General features: G+C 38.3%; 2 long non-coding RNA genes across 3 annotated transcripts in view; one reads left to right on the top strand and one right to left on the bottom strand.

Moving 5' to 3' along the window:
* The window catches only part of LOC309869065, a 35,471-nt gene extending 16,015 nt beyond the window's left edge, over positions 1–19,456 (top strand). Inside the window, exons 2-4 of one of the 2 annotated variants that reach the window (XR_014313966.1) lie at positions 4,567–4,702; positions 7,349–7,566; positions 18,914–19,456. This is a non-coding gene — a long non-coding RNA (uncharacterized lncRNA). Of the gene's footprint in view, positions 1–4,566; positions 4,703–7,348; positions 7,568–18,913 lie in introns of those variants that run through there. The other variant, XR_014313967.1, reaches the window with a different exon arrangement.
* LOC309869068 lies at positions 6,213–7,333 on the bottom strand. Its single transcript, XR_014313970.1, has 2 exons — positions 7,040–7,333; positions 6,213–6,348 (listed from the first exon to the last, which is right to left on the bottom strand). It is a non-coding gene; the product is annotated as an uncharacterized lncRNA (long non-coding RNA).
* Positions 19,457–20,433: the final 977 nt, after the last annotated feature.

Below are 20,433 nucleotides of genomic sequence, written 5' to 3' on the forward strand. Positions count from 1 at the left end.
TCAGGGTCCTGGGATCACGACCTGTACCCAAGGCAGGCACTTAACCAACTGAGCCACCCAGGTTCCTCCAGGTACATTTTTAATGGGCAACTCAAGACACAGTATCTACCTAAGAATTCCCATTTTTAAGCCTAACGTATTCATTCCTGGTTGGTATTCTTCTCATTGATTGTCCTAAATTAGGGTTAACAGATCTCTGGGCATAACTCATAAGGGAACACCTAGCTAAATTTGAACTTCACATAAATAATGAATGCTTTTCTTTAAAGTATAAGTATGCCCCATGCAAAATTTGGGACCTACTCATACTAAGAAATTATTCATTCTCTACGTGAAATTGAGACTTAATTCAGTGTATCATGTTTTGTTTTGCAACCTTATCATAAATGGGAATTTCTGCTCTGCAGCATCTCCACCCTTCAACCCCCAGAAATTTGGGGGTTCAGAGTCAAAAGAGGGAGAAGGGGATATAGGAGTAGATACTTGGCTTTCGTTATTAGGTCTTTGGTAATTTCTGGGGTTTTAAACCCCCTTGGAAGCCTAGAAAAGTGGTACCTGAGGCATTCAGTGAAAGGAGAGAGGGACCCCAGGAATGAGGTTGCCCCAGGGATGAGATAGCTCTTCATGACATGGTTTACACATCCATTTAAATCAATATCAATTTATCCACACCCCCGCAGGCCTGCAGCAAAAGATACCAGTGAGTGTGTGGTCCTTGAACTGTTCATCTAGAATCCGTGGGCGGGTCATGTTTTACTGTATGCTATCCTGATAGTGTCTGGCCGAGGTTACTTATCATACTATTGCTGTTTAGTGAAATGGAATTCTGCTTGTAAGATGTTGGTATGACAATGAAAAAGATTCATATTTCAGGATTCATAGCTTCTCCCCTCCTCACCTTGAAAAAGAGAGTTTCTTTTCATCTGTGCTGTCTCTGGTCCCAGGATTGCACGGGGCCAGGTTAATGCATGAGGAAGGGAATTAATACAGCCAAGGCCAGTTTGATTGATCTGAGGAAGCAGCATGATGAGAAAATACCAGATTGAGAAGATGAGAGGGGTAGGCAGAAAAAGAACAGGGTGCTCTATGTGTGCAAGGGGGCCTGGAAGAGAATGAGAAAGGGGGTTTTTGGAGGAATACAACAGAAAAGGAGGAGGTCTGGAGGCAGTGTTTCTGCCAGACTCCATGAAACACCAGAGAAGAGAAAGAAAAGATTAGAAGTTGTGCCATGGATTGTAAGATTCGTCCCCCTCTTGACATTTTTTGAGAGACTGTGGTTAATATTATTTTTATCTGATGATTTTTGCTTTCACAGAGATTTCCTCCGAGTGTGAATAGTCCTGAAACATATGTACATGTAACCCAGCTTCTGCCATTGACACAACAGGGGGAGGGAGGGTAAAGCAGGGCAGTAAGGATCCATTAAATTCTGATCAGACAGTTGTTGGGTAGCAAAACTGAAGCACTTGTATCTCCTGATTTCATCATATACAATTCCCTATTGGGGGGAGTAGGGGGGCTAGAACTGTTATTCCCGATGGGAACACTAAAAAACAAATCAACCCTATCTATTCATGTCTTTGTGACATTATGGATTTTCTCTCTACCTTCATTCCCTTTCCTCATGTAGTTAAGTATATGTGTGACATGATGTATATATGACATGAGTATGAGAGAAATAAACTTATATTTTGGTCATGCAAAGTAGAACTTACACTCCAAATTAATGTGTTTTTCTTCCATAGTTGTCAACATGAATGCTTCAATCTTTGCATCTGTGCATTATTTCCAGATATTGCATTAACTTTGACACTGCATTGTTAAAAAAATTGGGATCTCCTGTTTGGGTATAACCTTCAGAGTCTACGTCAAATTACTTTGATTATCTTCAGTAATGGGAAATCTTCTTCCTTAAGGATGCATTTGACTTTTGGAAACAGCCAAGGATAATTTGGAACATGCTTTGATGGATAAAGTACATAATCATAATAGATAACACTTCTGGGGGTGCCTGGGTGGCTCAGTGGGTTCAGCGTCTGATTCTCGGTTTTGATTCAAGGCGTGATCTCAGATTTGTGGGATTGAGTCCTGTGTCAGGCTCTGTGCTCTGTGGGGAGTCTGCTTGATATTCTCTCTCCCTCACCCCTCCTCCTGGCCCTACTCACATGTGCTCTCTCTCTGTCTCTAAAATAAATGTTTAAAAAAGAAGATAACACTTCTGGATAAAAACAACTTAGGAAAATTGATGAAATTTTTGTATCATTCATAAACAAAAAACAGTTAGAAAAATAAGGTATTCTAAGTTATTTTCGAGCAATGGATTGAGTTGAATGAAAGTATAGTCTACTGAAAAACTATTTCAAAATAACCATATGTTTGGAACTGTATTTATTTTTTCATTCATCTATACATTCAATATTACTTCAATAGATAATGCCTTGAGGACCTACCCAATCTTAGAATGGTAGCTGTTGAGAATATCTTAAAAATCTTAAAAAAGGAAAGAAAGAAAGAAAGAAAGGAAAACTTGGTTCTTGTCCTCAAAGAACTTCTAATTCTATAGAAAAATAATTATGTAAACATGATATTAGTTTGCAGATCTTATCTGAAACCTTTCATGGGTTTTAGAACTCTGAGTATTTCACATTTTTACAAGGTAATAGGAGGAGATTCCAATCACTGTGGCTGCAGAACATTACCCATAATTTTGTGCCTTAAAACAAAAACATGTATCTTTCTCATGAATCTGTGTTTTGGTCAAGGCGTGGGGTCATATCACCCTCCACCCACAAGGACAACAAGAAACCTGGTTCGGATGCATCTTTTCTCTATTTCCGCAAGTCTACACACTTATATAGGCTTACATGACCAATCAGCGAGCAGGGTACAGGAGGGAGCGAATCAGGCTGTGCACCTAAACGAACAACTTCGCTAGCAACCAATGCTGTTTACTTCCTCTTTGGGCGTTCCGCTTAGTCTCACGAGGCAATCCTAACCTGGCAACTAGCCAGGCGCCATCTTTTAATGGCGGAGGCCGCCCTGGCCAGGGGCCTGCCTCCGACAGGGTCAGCTTGTCTTTGCTCTGCTCAGCCAAGGTGGGGGCACTTGAGTATCAAGGATAGGCATCACCTGAAAATGTCAATTCATTCTTATGTCTGGTCGTTGATGCTGGTCAGTCATTGATGATGACTGGTAACTGAGATCTTGGTTGGGGCTATGGGCTAGAACAGCTATAGGTGGCCTCACTACATGACTGAGCTTCCTCACTTCATGGTGGCTGAGTTCTAAGGGCAAGCATTTTGAGAGTGGAATGGAGAATAGGTAGAAGCCATATCACCTTCTGTGACCTAGACTTGGAAGTCAAGCAGTGTCACTTCTACTACTTTTATTCATAAAATCACTCCCATTTTCAAGAGGGGAGTAAAAATAGACCTCCTCTTTTGATAAGTGGTAAAGTTCTAGAAGAATTTGTGGGATGCAACACGTTGCAGTAGCCATTTTCGGAATGATGCATAAGGTAGAGATATGTATACCATGTGTTAACATACTGTTATCAGTGGGGTCTGAGGCTTCACTCTGCAGTGAAACCCATTAATATTTCTGCAGCAAAATTAATGAATATTAATATAAAGTAGAATAAATTGAGATTATAAATATAAGTAGTTCAATTCAGATCTTATCACCAAATGAGTTACCAAAAAAATTTCAGTTTTAAGAGATGTTCTGATTCCATCCAGACTTTCTAGTAGCTGGTTTTTGAGCTGTCATATAATTCACACTGATGGGAGGCCATAACTATCTATAACACATCTGAACAAGAGACCGTAGGAGAACTGGAGGAGAAAAAAATCTTCACAGGACAGGTAGCTGAAAGTGGATTATTTAGGAAGGGTGTTCCAAACCAAAGAAACTCCAAAAGAATGGATGTCTGAGTGGAGAAAAGCAAGATTTTCAAAACAGGTAGAATGTACGCATTAGAGAACACAAGAGGTCAGATCGTGAAGAGTCTTAGATGCCCTATTATGGAATTTGCATTTTATCCTGTAGAGGAATAAATGAAGCCAATTAGGGGTTTTAAGCAGGAGAGAGATGTGATCATATTTGCCCTTCGGAATGATAATTTTGGTGACAGACAGTAGATTGAGGCAGATAAAGATAGGGTTCACTCAGAAAGCTCTTCAACAGGCAACCAAAACTGATGATCACCTGAAATAAAAGCAGGAAAGAACTATTGCATTTAGCTGCCATTTTCTTTTGTGCTAAGATCAGCATTAAGCATGAAAACTGTGATGTGGAGATGGAGAGGAGTTGTCAGATTGTCTCTTATAATTAATTAATTAGTGCATATATCTTCTTTACAGTGTTAACTAACACAAAACATAGATTAAAAGCCAACATGCACCGTACCACATCCCATTACCCCAAGTCTTACTCCCTTAAAGGCTACCACTTTCTCCCCTTTAAATGGTTTCTTCTGGGATCTATATAAGGTGCCGCATCTGCTGCAAGTAACAAAATAAACCAATTTGAAAATATCTTAAATAATAACACTTATTCTCACAACAGGATATCCAGAATGGACAGGCTTCAGACACCATATTTGCTTCCATCTCAGCTGGCTCATCATAATCATAAGATCAATGCTTCTGTTCCAAGAATCATATGAAAAAAATCCATTGTAAGAAGAGGGACCATTCTTCTTGTGAGTCTTTGGGGTTTGTTTTGTTTTGATTTTTCTTTTTTTGTTTGTTTGTTTGTTTGTTTAGTTTATTAGCAATTTTTTTTTTCCAGAAGCTCTGCAGCTCCCTTTCCCTCCTGTGCCGTTGGCTAATTTGGGTCACATGCCTTGTTTGGATTCTGTATTGTCAACTTGGCATCACCGCCACCCCTTCTAAAGTCTCCTTTCCTTTGAAGAGAAGCCAGGAGCTACATTTGCTAGATTCCCCTTTGTTGTATGGTCCCAGGCTAGAGAGTACTGATGAGAGGCAACCTTGAGCCAAAGTAATGGAGAGCTCATTATTCTCAGACAGTTGCAGCCAGAACTGGGGAAACTTCAAGGTGAGTTTTGAAAACCACCTGCTTGAACACTTCAGGTTGAGAAGGTCAGTAGCAGTTTCTCTAACCATTGCTCTCTTAAGTTTCTTGGGGGGAGGAGAATAAGCCACCAATTCCGTGTCTTAAAGCCCCTTATAGCTAGCTCTGGTTTCATAGAATGATCTATGACCTTTCCTAAACAGAGCACCAATGCAAGGGAAATGAATTACAACACTGATATAGACAAATCAGGATTTAAGTATGATTCCAGTGTGGAACACCATGGTAATATATGGGGAAATTTGACTTCAAGTAATGGTAGTGTAGCTCAGTCAAGCTGATCTTCCTACAGATAACAATGATAGAGTCTGGCTGGGAATGTTAAAAACCAACTATCTGGAGGCATTGGATGGAGACCAAACACAAGCAGATATTGAGGAGTCTACCTTTAAAAGATTAGAATTACGCCATTGTGGTTTTTGAGTTTGTTGTTTTTGCTCAAAGTTGTCCACCAGTCCATTATGTGGCTCAGAATGAAAACCTTACTGAATATTGGTGTTAGAGTATAGAGCTCAGGACTGGAAGAGCAGCTGGGGAGCTGCAAGGGCGCATCCTAGGAGGGAGGAGGTCATAGAAGTTGTGAACCTACATCCTCATATAATCTCTGCTGAATTTCTTGTTCAGCTGCTGAAATATGCATCAGTAGGAGAGACCACATAGAGTACAAAGAAAAAGTGACTACTAGAAACTGAAAGAATTAAGCAGAGATTTCAGCTATCACCCAGAACAGAGGAGACAGACTTAGGAGTTTGAGTCCAGCCAATTTAACTCCCTGCTAGAACAAAAATCACAGTCTTCTTAACAATGTAACAGAATCCAGAATTTCTACAATGTATAATTGCTAATGTCTAGTATACAATAAAAGTAACCAAATGTGTAAAGAAATGGGAAAATATGACCCATATGCAAGAAGGAAAAAACAACCAAAGAAAACTAAACCTTACATGGTACATTACATTATAGACAGAAACTTTAAAGCAGCTATTATAAATATGTATGTGAACTTATGGGAAAATATAGTCTTAATAAATGAACAGATGGCGAAACAGCAGCAAAATAGAATGAAAAGTCCATTTTCCTCTGTTTGTGCTACTCTAACAAAAACACCATAGCCTGGGTGGCTTAAATAACAAATATTTATTTCTCATACTTCTGGAAGATGGGCAGTCCAGGATCAGGGCGCCAGCAGGTCTGCTCTCTGATGACATTCTGCTTACTGGTTCAGAGTTGGCCATCTTCTCACTGTGTCCTTGCCTGGCAGAAAGAAGGAGCTCTCTGGGGCTTCTTGTACAAGGGCCTTAATACCATTCACGAAGACTCCACCTCATGACCTCATTACCTCTCAGAGGCACCACCTGCTCTAATAACCATCACACTGGGGGTTAGGATTTCAACATGTGGATGGCAGGGAGAGACACATTCCATCTACAGCAGACTCAAATGAAAATTCTAGGTGAAAAATACAGAAACTAAAATGAAAAACTTACTAGATATGCTTAGTGGCAGATTAGGGAATGCCCAAGAATCAGTAAATTTGAAAGAAGATAAATGGAAATTGTTCAAATTCCAGAAAAGGGAGAAAAGATAGAAGAAATATGAATGGAGTTTTCAAAGAGCTCTGGTTTCTTAAACACGAGCAGTCTAATACATGTGATTAGAATACTAGGAGCCAAGAGAATAGGGAAGAAAAAATATTTGAAGAAACAATGGCTGAAAACTTAGCAATTTGGTAAAAACAATAATGGATCCAAGGACAGTGAAGCACAAACAAAATAAATACAAAGAAAACAACACTAGACACATGACTGACTATTGGATTCTAAAGATAAGGAAAAAGGAGTCAGGAGAAGAATAAGGCCTATATGTTACTTAGAGAGAAACTACAACACAAAAAAGGCAGACTTCTCACGAGAAACAGGGGAGACCAGAAGTCTGTGATACACACCCAGATCACACCAGTGGAAAAACCCGTTGCCCCAGCTGAGAGGAGTGCAGACACCCTTCCATTTTCAGCCCCCTAGGAGGGATTGACTCAGCTGTAGAGCACTGACTTAAGATCAAGCCTCTTCCTGGGCTGTAGAGCCAGTGGTTGATCAGGGTGGGACCTGACCATCTTGGCCCAATGCAAGACAAATCTGAAGGGCCATTCTTGCTCCAGATCTCCCCCCGGGGCGTTGGCTGAGGCTACCAAAGGACACGCATCAGAGCTCAATTTTTCCTTCTGACTACTCTTGCTTCCTTCTCCTTTCCACAGGTTTTGATACCAAGGAGACTCCTTAGTAAACATTCTGCTGGCTCAATTCCACCTCAGAGTCTACCTCCTAGGAAACTCAACCCATGACGACTATTGGATAACACCTTTAAGTACTAAAATAAGTACAGCTATTAACTCAGCTTCTATATGCTACAAAATTATCTTTCAAAAATGAAGAAAAACAAAGATGTTTTCAGATGGATAAAAGCTAAGAATTGGTGTGTTGTGCTATAAGAAATACTTAAGGGAATTCTTAAGTGGGAGGTGAATGACATCGGATGATAACTTGGATTCAATGGAAGAAATTAAGAGCACAGGAAGTGGTAAATTTAGGGGTAAACATGAGAAAATACACACATTTTCTTTTTTTTTCCTTTTTTTTAAGATTTTATTTTTAAGTAATCTCTATACCCAAAGTGGGGCTTGAACTCATAACTCCGAGATCAAGAGTTACATGCTCCACCAACTGAACCAGCCAGGGGCCCCTGGTACCCATATTCTTAATTTCTTGAAAAAGCATAGGATTGCATAATGCGGCTTATAACATAGTATTGTGGGTTTTATAACACAAGTACATATAGTAGATATGACAAAAATCTCACCAAGTTGGGAGTGTGGTAAATAAAACTATGATTATTAAATGTTGCTATATTTTATGTGAAGTAGTACAATATAAACTCTAAGTAGATTGTGGTAATATAAAGATGTATATTGAAGTCATTGGAGTAACTACTAAAATAATGGAAGATATATGGCTAAAAAGCCAACAAAGAAATAAAAATGGGATCCTCTAAAGTATTCCAACAACCCAAAAGAAGGAAAGAGGTAAGGGAAAAAAATGAAGTGGACAAACAGAAAACAAACTGAATGCATTATTAATGTATGGTAACAATCGTGGGAGCTAGGTTGCTTATCATCAGAGAAGGAAATTATCAATGTAGAAAGTAGAGTCAACTAGTGGTGTTGGAATTATTTATATAAGTAAACACACAAATAAGGATATAATATATGTTTGTGTATGTGGGTATCCATAGATATCCATAGATACACACAACTATATTATTTCTAGCTGTGACCACTGACAAGGTTTGAAAACATCAACTATGAGCGTATTTAGAGGCCCAGTCTTGATTTCTGAAAATGTTTCTAAGTGTAAAAGAACCAAGCCTTTTTGTTGAGAAATGACTGATTTGAGGACTGGGGTAAGGAATGTACAAAATGAGCCTGGAACATTCTGTGCCCCAAAGTAAGGAAGTCCCTTAGGAGTGATGGGGATCTGTCAACAGCCATAGAATTCAGCTTGACTGGGCTTCCCACCAGTGAAATATGGAACACTGTGACTTCAAAATAAATAATAGTATCAAATTGTAAGCCATTGAATAATACAAGAATTCATGAGTCCACAGTTGCTCTGAGTAAATACGTGAGTAAATTGAAATTTAGGTGAAGGAACAGATATCTATATAGTCTTTACCTCTTCATGAAGCACTTATTGATTACAGAGGGAAAAAGTAAGTTGAGAGTGGGAGAGGCCTGCCAGATACCAGATCTTAATCAAATGAGCCACAGCAACATCCCTAGTAATGGGACAAACAAATCAGAACCACCTGCTAGAACACAATGAGAAGAATACACAAAACATCACTTCTGTGATCACTCCTGTTGAAGATTCATAAGCTGCATCTAATCATAAGGAAACAGCAGAGAAACCCAAACTGAAGGACATTATACAAAATAACTGTTTTGTAATCTTCAGAATTGTCAAGGTCATGAAAGTCAAGAAAGGACCAAGGAACTATTCCAGAGAGAAGGTTACAAAAGAAACATGACAAGTAAATGCAGTGTATTATCTTGGACTGGCTCCTTTTGCTATTAAGATTGTTACTGGGGGACGCCTACTGGGGGACGCCTGGGTGGCTCAGTTGGTTGGACAACTGCCTTCGGCTCAGGTCATGATCCCAGAGTCCTGGGATCGAGTCCCGCATCGGGCTTCCAGCTCTGCGGGGAGTCTGCTTCTCTCTCTGACCTTCTCCTCGCTCATGTTCTCTCTCACTGTCTCTCTCTCAAATAAATAAATAAAATCTTTAAAAAAAAAAAAAAGATTGTTACTGGAACAACTGGTGAAACTTAAATGGGTAGAAAAATTAAATAGTAATGTATTAATGTTAATTTCCTCACTTTGATGATGGTGTTGTGATTACGCAGGAGAATACCCTTGCCTTTAAGAAGTAAACAGTAAAGTATATGAGAGTAAGGAACATGATATTAGTAACTTCTCTCAACTGGCTTAGGATGAAAAGTACTGTGCACTGTACCTGCAACTTTTCTGTAAGTTTGAGTTTGTCTCCAAAATAAACAAATACCCACTTAGGAACAAAACCCACAAGATAGCATTAGAATGGTTAAAATAAATTAGAAAGGATGATAGAAATGTTGAGAGGAGGGTTCAAAGTAACCAGTACTCTCATAAATTGCTGGTGTAATGTGAAATTATAAAATCATGTTGGAAAATGTTTGGTAGTTTCGTATAAGGTTATCCCTTCCTTTGAGCCAGCAATCCCACTCCTGGGTATGTACCCAAGAGAAATGAAAATGTATGCCAACACAGATACTTGGATAGGAATACTTGTGGCAGCTCTCTTCATAATAGCCAAAATCTGGAACAAAAGATCTCTCAGTAGGAAAATGGATTTTAAATTGTTGATATAATTGTACAGTATAATATTACTCTGATCAAAATGTACTATTTATACATGTAATAGTATGAGTGAATTTCATAGACATTATGCTGAGTGAACAAAACTGGAGTACATATTGTATGATTCTATTTATGGAGAGTTTTAGAGGAGGCAGAACTACTTTATGATGCAAAAACTAAGAACAGTTACTGCCTCTGGTGGGAATAACTGCAAAAGGACACTAGAGATATTTGGGGGGTATGTAGATGTTCTACATCTTGTTGGGTTACAGAGGTGCATCAATTAATCTATATTGTAGACTGTTGACATAGACAATCCTAAGCAATCTACAAAAAAAAAAAAGATGAGAATTTAGCAAGGTTGCAATATACGAATTTACTACTCAAAAATGAATTTTAATTTTATATACTAGCAGCGAACAATTGGAAATGAAAAAAAATTTTTTTTCAGGGAGAGAGTGGGTGCATGAGCATTGGGGGAGGGGCAGAGGAAGAGGAGTCTAAGAAGACTCCTAGCTGAGCAAGGAGCCAACATGGGGCTTGATTCCATGACCCCAAGATCATGACCAAGGCAAAAATCAAGAGTCAACACTTGACTGACTGAGCCACCCAGGCATCTTGGAAATGAAAAGCATAATGCCATTTACAGTAATGTCAAAATTTACAACATTTGGGAAGAATTTAGCAAAAGATATGTAAGACCCCTATCCTGGAAACTATAAAATAATTTTGAGAAAAAAATTTTAAATCTCAAGAAATGGAGAGAGATACCAAGTTGAAGAATTGGAAGACCCAATATTGCCAGTGTGTCACTTCTCCCCAAATTGATTTCAATCCAACTAGGCTTTTTTTGTAGAAATTGAGTAGCCAATTGTATTTTGATAGAATTACAAAGGACTTAAAATATTCAAATAATTCTTGAAAAAGAACATTAGAGGTGTTCCTCAATTGTTTAGTGATCAATGGCCTGTCCTTTTACCTACAGAAATAAGATATTAAAAAATAATTGGAAGATTAATATGTATAAATAGGGCTGTTGTCTGCATAGGATTACTGTCTGGTAGGCTTCACTGTAGGCTAATTGGCATAGTTGTTTTATTGGTAAACTATCAAATGCAAATGTCTGCACATTTTCTCCAGGAAGATAGGGGTAGGTGAGGGGTGGTGTTGTGAGGCACTAGTGGTTGGTGGTATAAGCTTGGGAGATGACACTGGGAAAAGGAACTTCAAATGATGCTCACTATGCAGACTTTCATGCAAAAATGTTTCAGGGACATTTCTTCATTGCCTCCCTCTACAAAGTGTCCATGGCCAGAGTGTAGGGTTAAACCTCTCCAAAAATACAATAAATGTCTTACCCCTTCTGCGGGTTGGTAATGGAGTTTATGGAGGATCAGAGATTATTTTTTTATAAACACTTTAATCCCATTTTCACAACTACCTTCTGTCTTATTTGGTACCTCTAATGTCCAGGCCTTCCCAGGGTTCTTTTTGGTAAATCGAATTGTTTCTTGTCGGCATGTTATTGCCAACAAGTCTGGTTGTGGGTTTTTTTTTTAGCTCTCTCCTGTCCTGCTAAGAAAATTTCCACTCCACCATCTGTTTTCCATTTTCCAAAATTTCATTGATAATACTTATCTTTCACTTCCTTCCCTTTCCTTCTTCTTGTGTGTGTGTGTGTGTGTGCACATGTGTGTGTGGTTTTGCATTTTTAAATTCTTTACTATTATTTTTGTTTGGTTTCAGGAGTGAGCAGGTAAAAACACTTTGTTAATGTGATCTTTAGTTTAATCTACCATGAAAAACTGGAAATCCTTCTGAGCTTTCCTAAAAGGTAGTGTGATTAAGAGTGGTAGAGTGGAGGGGAGGGTATCACAATGGGAGAGAGATGTCTTAGATGGAGAGACGGGACAAATACAAAAGATAGTTATATAGCATTTTTTAACCCAATCCTATTACTTTATATTCTTGAATATATAGCCCCAATAACATGAGTATTTAATCATTCTACTATACAAAGAATGTAAATATACCCTTTTTTTTCTGCACAAACACATGTGGATTATTGTAAAATAATATATGTTTTACTGCTGCTCAAAAATCAATTCTTCCTCAACAGAATATTAGCAAATCAAATCAAACAATGAATAAAAAAATGATACGCCACAACCAAGTGGGATTTATCCCAGTTACGCAAGGCTAGTTCAACATTTGAAATCAATTAATGTAATCCATCATGTCAACAGGCTAAAGAAGAAAACTCACCAGCATATGGATAGTTGCAGAAAATCTGACATTTATTCGTGGTAAAAACTAGGAATGGAGGGGAGCTTCCTTAATTTTATAAAGAATGTATACTAAAAAGCCTACTCAACATCATTCTTAATGATGAGAAACTAGGGACTTTCCCACTTGATTGGGAACATGACAGAAATATACTCTTGCCACTCCTATTCGACATCATATTTGAAGTCATAGCTAATGGAATAAGACAAGAAAAGGGAGGAATGATAAACAGGTTGGAAAGGAAGATGTAAAACAGTCTTTGTTTGCAGATGACATGACTGTCTATGTAGAAAATCTCAAAAAATCAACAACAAAAAACCGCCGGAAACAAAGTTAGGTCATAGCAAGGTTGCAGGATACAAGGTTAATATACAAAAGTCAATTGACTTTTTATGTACTATCAACAAGCAAGTGGAATTTGAAATTTAAAACATAGTACTATATACATTAGCACCAAAACGGAAATAAAGATCAAAGAAGATATAAATGAACAGAGAGATATTCCATGCACATGAATAGGAATACACAGTATGTCAAGATGTCAGTTTTTTCCAACTTAATGTATAGACTTAATGCAATCTTAATCCAAGAATAGAAAGCCCAGACATAAATCCACACAAATACAGTCATTTTAGACAAAAGGAGCAAAAAGGAACTTAATGGATAAATAATAGTCTTTTAACCAAATGGTGCTTGAACAATTGGGATACTCACATGCAAAAAAATGAATCGATGCACTTTTCACAAAAAAACTAACTCAAAATGAATTATGAACTTAACTATACAGAACTCCTAGAAGATAAAATAGAAAATCTAAGTGACTGGTTTTGGTGGTGACTTTTCAGATAAAGCAACAAAAGCATGATCCATGAAAGATAAAATTGATAAACTGGACTTTATTAAAATTAAAAAACTTCTCTGCAATAGACACTGTTCAAAGAATGAAATAAGCCAGAAATTGAGAGGAAAAATCTTTGCAAAATACGTATCTGATAAAAGACTGGTATCCAAATATGTAAAGAACTCTTAAAACTCAATAAGAAAACAAACAGCTCAATTTTTTAAAAAGATTTTATTTATTTATTTGACAGAGCAAGACACAGCGAGAGAGGGAACTCAAGCAGGGAGCCTATTTGCTCCCGGGAGCCTGATGTGGGACTCAATCCCAGGACCCTGGGATCATGATCTAAGCCAAAGGCAGATGCTTAATGACTGAGCCACCAAGGTGCCTCAACAGCTCAATTTTTTTAATGGACAAAAGATCTGAATAGTCACATTACCAGAGAAGTTACACAAATGGCCAATAATTATATGAAGAGATGTTTAATATCATATATCAAAAGGAATTGCAAATAAAAACAACAAGATACCACTATACATTGCTATACATCTATTAGAATGGCCAAAATCCGGAACACAGATAACACTAAATGCTACTGAGTTTGTGGAGAAAGAGGAACTCAGTGGTGGTGGGAATATACAATAATACAGTGAGTTTGGAAGACAATTTAACAGTTGTTTTTTGTTGTTTTGTTTTGTTTTATTTGTATTTTTTATAAAGCCTTAACATACTCCCCTTCCATATGATCCAGCAATCATGCTCCTTGGTATTTACTCAAATGAGCTGAAAATTTAACATTCACACAAAAATCTACACACAATTTACAGCAGCTTTATTCATAATTGCCAAAACTTGGAAGCAAACAAGATGTCTTTCAGCAAGTGAATGGGTAAATAGAATCTGGTATATCCAGGCAGTGGAATATTATTCAGTGATGAAAAAGTAATGAGCTATTAAGCCACAAAAAGACATGGGGGAAAGTTAACTGCATTTTGCAAAATGAAAAAAGCCCATCTGAAAAACCTACATAGTGCATGATCCCGAATATGTGACATTCTTTGAAAGGCAAAACTATAGAGAAAATAATATCAGTTGTTTCTAGGAATTAGAAGGTAGGGGGAAAGAATGATTAGGTGGAGCACAGGGATTCTTAAGACAGTGAAAATATGATACTATAATGGTGTATGTATGTCATTATGCATTTGTCAAAACCTATAGAATGTACAACACAAAGTATGGACCCTACTGTAAATTTGGACTTTAGATAATCATAATCTATTAATATTGGCTCATCAGTTCTGTCAAGTGCACTATACTAATGCAAATGTTAACAATGGAGGAAACAGTATAGAGGGGAAAGGGGGTATCTGGGAACTCTGTACTTCCTACTCATTTTTCTATAAACCTAAAACTGCCCTAAAAAGAAAGTCTATTTTACATATGTATACATACTTTTTTTTTTTTTAATGTAAACTCTACCCAGCGTGGGGTTTGAACTGACGACCCCAAGATCAAGAGTCACATGTTCTATAGACTGAGACAGCCAAGTGCCACAGTCTATTATTTAAAAAAAAAAAAAAAAAAAAAAAAGGAAAGAAAGAAAGAAAGGAAAAATAAACAGAGAAGAGGCTATTTAAAAAGCCATGTCCAGGGGCGCCTGGGTGGCTTGGTGGGTTAAGCCTCTGCTTTCGTCTCAGGTCGTGATCTCAGGGTCCTGGGATCAAGCCTAGCATTGGGCTCTCTGCTGAGTGGGAAGCCTGCTTCCCCCTCTCTCTACCTGCCTCTCTGCCTACTCGTGATCTCTCTCTCTCTCTGTCAAATAAATAAATAATAATAATAAATCTTTAAAAAAAAAAGTCAAGTCCATGACAGAGTTATAGTGATAGGAGTTGTGTTTACACATGTGTGTATGTTAATCAAAACTCATTTAACCATAGACTTAAGATTTATACATTTAACTGCATGTAAATTTTATCTCAATAAAAAATCAAGTTGGTATTATTATCTGTGCTTAATTTGGCTATAGCCAACTAAACATATGATGCAACTGAAAAATTTAAAGGAAGCAGGACTTAGCTATAAATAAGTGTTCTTGACCTTGAAGAGATGCTGCAGTGTTCTTGAGCATCATGACTAGGTGGAGAATGGCTTTCTCAAATGTATTTCCCTGTGTAGCTAGTCCTCTTTCAGGTTAGTTAATATGCAGAGGGGAAAAAAATCTAGCTCCAGCTCTCATTCCTCTCTGACTTTTTTTTTTTGATGTCTCATTATAATATCTTTTCTTTTGGATTTCGTCAGAATCTTGGTAGAGGAGCACTGTTGTGAACTTGTTCTTGAAGGAAGTGAGGGGTCTGCATGGGAAGAGAAATTGAGATTCACAGCAGCAGGAATGCCCATAATCTACTGGTGAATGCTAGGGAATAAGAAAGAGGCAGAGCTGACCTGACTCACCAAGAGAAAGGTTGTATTCAGGATCCATGAGAGATAAGTACTTAAACATAAAAATGAGAAATGTGGGTTTGTTTCCATAATCTTGAACTAATTGGGAAAAGATACATTTATCTTGACCTGTCTCCCATATTCAGGAGTTGAGTGACCTGGATTTGTTTCAGTGGCTGTGATGGTTAATTCTCTATTGGCCAGGCTATGGTGCCCAGTTATTTGGCCAAATATATTAGAGGCTATTTGTTCAATGACACTGGCATTTAAATTAGTAGAGTCTTGAGTAAAACAGTTACTCTTTGTAACGTTGTGGGCCTCGTCCAATTAGACGAGGGTCTTTTTTTTTTAACTTAAGATTTTATTTATTTGACAGAGAGAGGGAGAGAGAGAAAACAAGCATGAGCAGGGGGAGAGGGAGAAGCAGGCTCTTTGCTGAGCAGGGAGTCTGATGTGAGGCTTGATCCCAGAACCCTGGGATCATAACCCGAGCCAAAGGCAGTCACTCAGCCAACTGAGCCACCCAGGTGCCCCATCAGATAAGGGTCTTAAGAGAAAATGGCTGAGATTCCCCAAAGAGGAAGAAATTCTATCTCTAGGCGCCTTTACATCAACACTGAAACATTGGGGCATCTGGGTGGCTCAGTTGGTTGAGCAACTGACGCTTGATTTTGGCTTAGCTCATAATCACACACTTGTGGGATTGAGCTCCGCCTTGGACTCCACACTCAGCATAGAGTCTGCTTGAGATTCTCTCTCTCCCTTTGCCTCTGCTCCTCCCTCCACTCATGTTCTCTCTCAAAATAAATAAAATCTTAAAAAGCAAACCAAAACCAGCAACATCAACTCTTCTTGGGTGCTAGCCTGCTGGCCTGCCCTGCAGATTTTGGCCTTGTCAGTCTCCACAACTGCATGAGCCAATTCCTTAAAATCAGTCTCTTTGTGTATTCATATAGACTGTTCTGTTTCTCTGGAGAACATTGACTAAGGCAATGTCTAATAGCCCACTGCCAGCTCTGAATTCCTCTTGCCTCCTTTTCCCTTCAACCCATATTAGCTTCTAGCTAATTCTCAATTTGTGGAAAAATAGAGAATTTACATTGAAATATTGTTTATGTGAAGTTGGTAGGGCATTTCATATCTTTTTAACAATGATAACGCCCTCAGGCTAAAAAGTTGGTGGAGTGTACCATACATATACATCTAATTATTCATACATGGGCACGTGTTTTCACTTGAGTTTTGGTTTGAGGCTCTTTCTGGATGTCTGGTTGCTACCAGCGGCAGATAGGGGGTGCTAAGTCTTTGTGAATTTGTAATAAATAGATCTTTTCAGTCATGGGTAGTTCATTAAAAACCCAGGTCCACTAGTTCCAGATGTAGTCTGCTGCTCTCAATCAGACATCTCATGTAGTGATACCCCCAAAACCCAAATACTTACATGGGCCTGCTTTATACAACTGGGCTTCTCCCCTGTTTCCTTATTTGCACTCTAGTAATCTGGTAGTTCTGGAATCATACCACAAAGCAAGACCAATTGGCTGCGCTCTGATCCCCTGTCTAGATTACGTTGTCTCCTCTGCCCCTGGGTATCTGACCTTGTTCACCCCTCTCTAAGTCTCGTTCAACCTGGATAAACTCCTCTTGAACTTTGATTTTGGTTCTGCTTGATTGTGTGTGTTACCACCCCTCTGTGACCACCAATGTCATGTCCTTACTGGATAAGGCCTCCCAGGTGGATCCAACTTGAACTTGACCCAAATTTTACTTGCTTCAGTGGACATTGTAATATGCATTTAGGGACCCACTATTGTTTCTGGGTTGGTGTATCATGAATCTAGTCCCACTGGCTCCAGTTTATGTCCTGGTTCCTGCTGTTTATTTAGCCTTTGAGGATTCAACACACTTCAAATTTTGGTCTGTAAGGGTTATATAGAGTAGTCCAATCATACCACATGGAAGCAAATAAGGATATCTTAAGTGGGAAAATGACATGATGAAAGTGGTGTATTAGGATAATTAATCTCTTAGTGTTCTGCAGGATAGATTGGAAGCAAGGGAGACTGGGTAGCATGTTAATCTGTTAAGTCGGAGATGTGATGCTTAAGATCAGGCCTAGAGTGGTAGTGAATATAAGAAGGAGTAAAGAATCTTAATACTTTATGCCAGTAAAATGCTATTTGCATAAAGATGTTCACTGCAGAATAGTTTATAACTGCAAAAACTTGCAATGATCTAAATACCCAACAGCAGGGAGATGATTTAAGTAAATTTTGGTTGTAGCCCACTTCATGAAATGTTATGTAGCTAATAAATAAACTGTTAAAGCTATTAGTCAAAATATAGAAGTTCCTATGATGTAATAGTAAGGGGGGAAAAAAAGCAAGATACCAGCAATGCAAACTGGTGTAGCTGCTATGAGAAACAGTATGGATGTTCCTCAAAAAATTAAAAATAGAATTACCATATGAGCCAGTAATTCCACTACTAGGTATTTACCCAAAGAATATAAAAAATGCTAATTTGAAAAGATATTGTACCCCTGTGTTTATTGCAGTATTATTTGTAGTAGCCAATTATAGAAGCCGCCCAAGTGCCAATTGATGAATGAACCAATAAATACGTGGTGTATACACACAATGGAATATTACTAAGCCATAAAAAAGAATGAGGTCTTGCCATTTGCAAAAACAGGATGGATCTAGAGGATATAATGCTAAGTGAAATAAGTCAGAGAAAGACAAATGCCATATAATTTCACTCACATGTGGAATTTAAGAAACAAAACAAACAAAAGAGACAAACCAAAAAACAGACTCTTAAATATAGTAGAACAAACTGATGGTTACTGGGGAGGAGGGGATGAGGGAAATAGGTGAAGGGGATTAAAGAGTACCCTTATCTTAACGAGCAGTGAGTAATGTACAGAATTTTTGAAGTACTATATTGTTATTGTAGTCCTAAAACTAATATAACACTGTGTGTTATTAATTATACTGGAATTAAAAGTTTTAAAAGGGTACAAAATACACACACAATTATTACAAAGTCTGTAAATATGCATATAAAATATGTATATAAGTTGTATGAAACGATAACAATGATGGTGGTAGAGTTGGGATTACATATGCTTTCATTTTCTCTATTTTCCAAATTTCTCGAATCTTTAATTTTAAAGACTATAGAGTAACTACTACTAATATAATATAAATATATATAATATAAATAATATAATAACTAATTCATTCTCTCATTTAAGTGATTATTTTGACAAATTTATTGGTGTTCTCATGTCTTCTAGGTCCTGGAATGAGCCTGGAGAAAGTATAAGCATAGCCATTTTGAGAAAGTCATCATTTCATTACCAAACGCAGGTTTGGCTGTTGATGAAAAATAAAAACAAAGAAGCAACAACCACTAAAACATCTTTTTCCAGGTACTCCCAGAAAGACCTACTTAATGAAGATTTCTGCATTGGATTTATATTGATTTCTAGCATAGCTGGGCTCTAGCACTCTTATGGAACAACCAGAGGACCATATTTTGTACTCACTTTCTCTTCCCCTTTGGCCATGGTGGGAATTAGTGTTGAAATCAAGAAGCCCTAACCATTGTCTCGTTGACATGGCGTTCACCTGTGATTTTTTTGTCCTCTGACAGTGTTCCTTATTTTTACCTTAGGGAGTGCTAACTTAGTTGGTAAGATCATAGACTTTGAACTAAGGCAAATATGGGTTAAGGTTCTAGGTCTTCTGCTCATAGCTGTATGACTCTGGACAAATTACATAATCATGCTGTGTCTTTGTTTGCTCAAGTGTGAGATTACTTACCTTTGGGGATTGGAGGGTAGTTGAAGCAAGGCAAAGGAAGAGCTTTGATAGAGCTGTCTCTTAACTTTATCAAATTGCTGCTGAGTGAGAAGGGCTTTGGCCCCTGAGTGGATCCTGTAACTTACACTCCCCCCTTTCAGGGGAGGTCAGGGCAGAGCTGTACTCAAAGACCTTATGTCTTTTGACTCAATGGATTCTGAGATATCATCTGCATTAATGACTCTCCTGGGACATTTGGAAGTCTCCATGATCTACTGCCCAGATACTCTTTAGTGCTACAGAATTTATTAAGGACAATAATTTCGAGAGGAGGCTGGAAAGGTAGCACTCTTTGTATACCTTAATAGTGGCGAAGATGAGTAGATAAGTCAGTAATCAGAAATAACCTCTGCATTTATATGTAATAGCTCTCTGAACTCCTCTCCCCTGAATGCTCCCTTTTGTGGTATTTATTGTTTTACTGTCACCTCTTCCAGGATGACCCAGAACCTCTGGGAGCCCAGCTACTGGTCAAACCTATGTTTGAGCTCAGGCTGCTTAGAAACACCTATAGGACATCCTCTAGCCTGACAAGGGACATTATAATACAAGGCCATAGTCAATAGGTACCAAATAGCAAGGGGAGTGAGTCAGATGGGAGAAGTCCTGGCTGTCCTTCTCCCACTCTCCTCATCTGTCCTTGTCAGAGAGTTTGGACCCTTTGTAATGACAAAGTCCATAGCTCTGGTTGCCTCCCACATTCAATTCCTCCATTCCTCCTTTCCTACCTCAATTTTAGCAACTTTTCTCTATTACACAGCCTAGAGACTCACCCCAGCAATCTTATATGAGGCCCCAAACAAGTGATTGGTGAGGTTGATGTAGATACAACCTCCAAGAATAGCTCCAACTCTGGCCCAGTGGAAGGGGGCCAAGACTGCAGGACGCTCAAGGATGCTCATACACAGCCCAGAGGGCAACTCCATTTCTGTCAGAATACCCAGATGGGTGA

The sequence above is a fragment of the Mustela nivalis genome (genome assembly GCF_964662115.1).
Source record: "Mustela nivalis genome assembly, chromosome: 7".
Lineage (NCBI taxonomy): Eukaryota > Metazoa > Chordata > Mammalia > Carnivora > Mustelidae > Mustela > Mustela nivalis.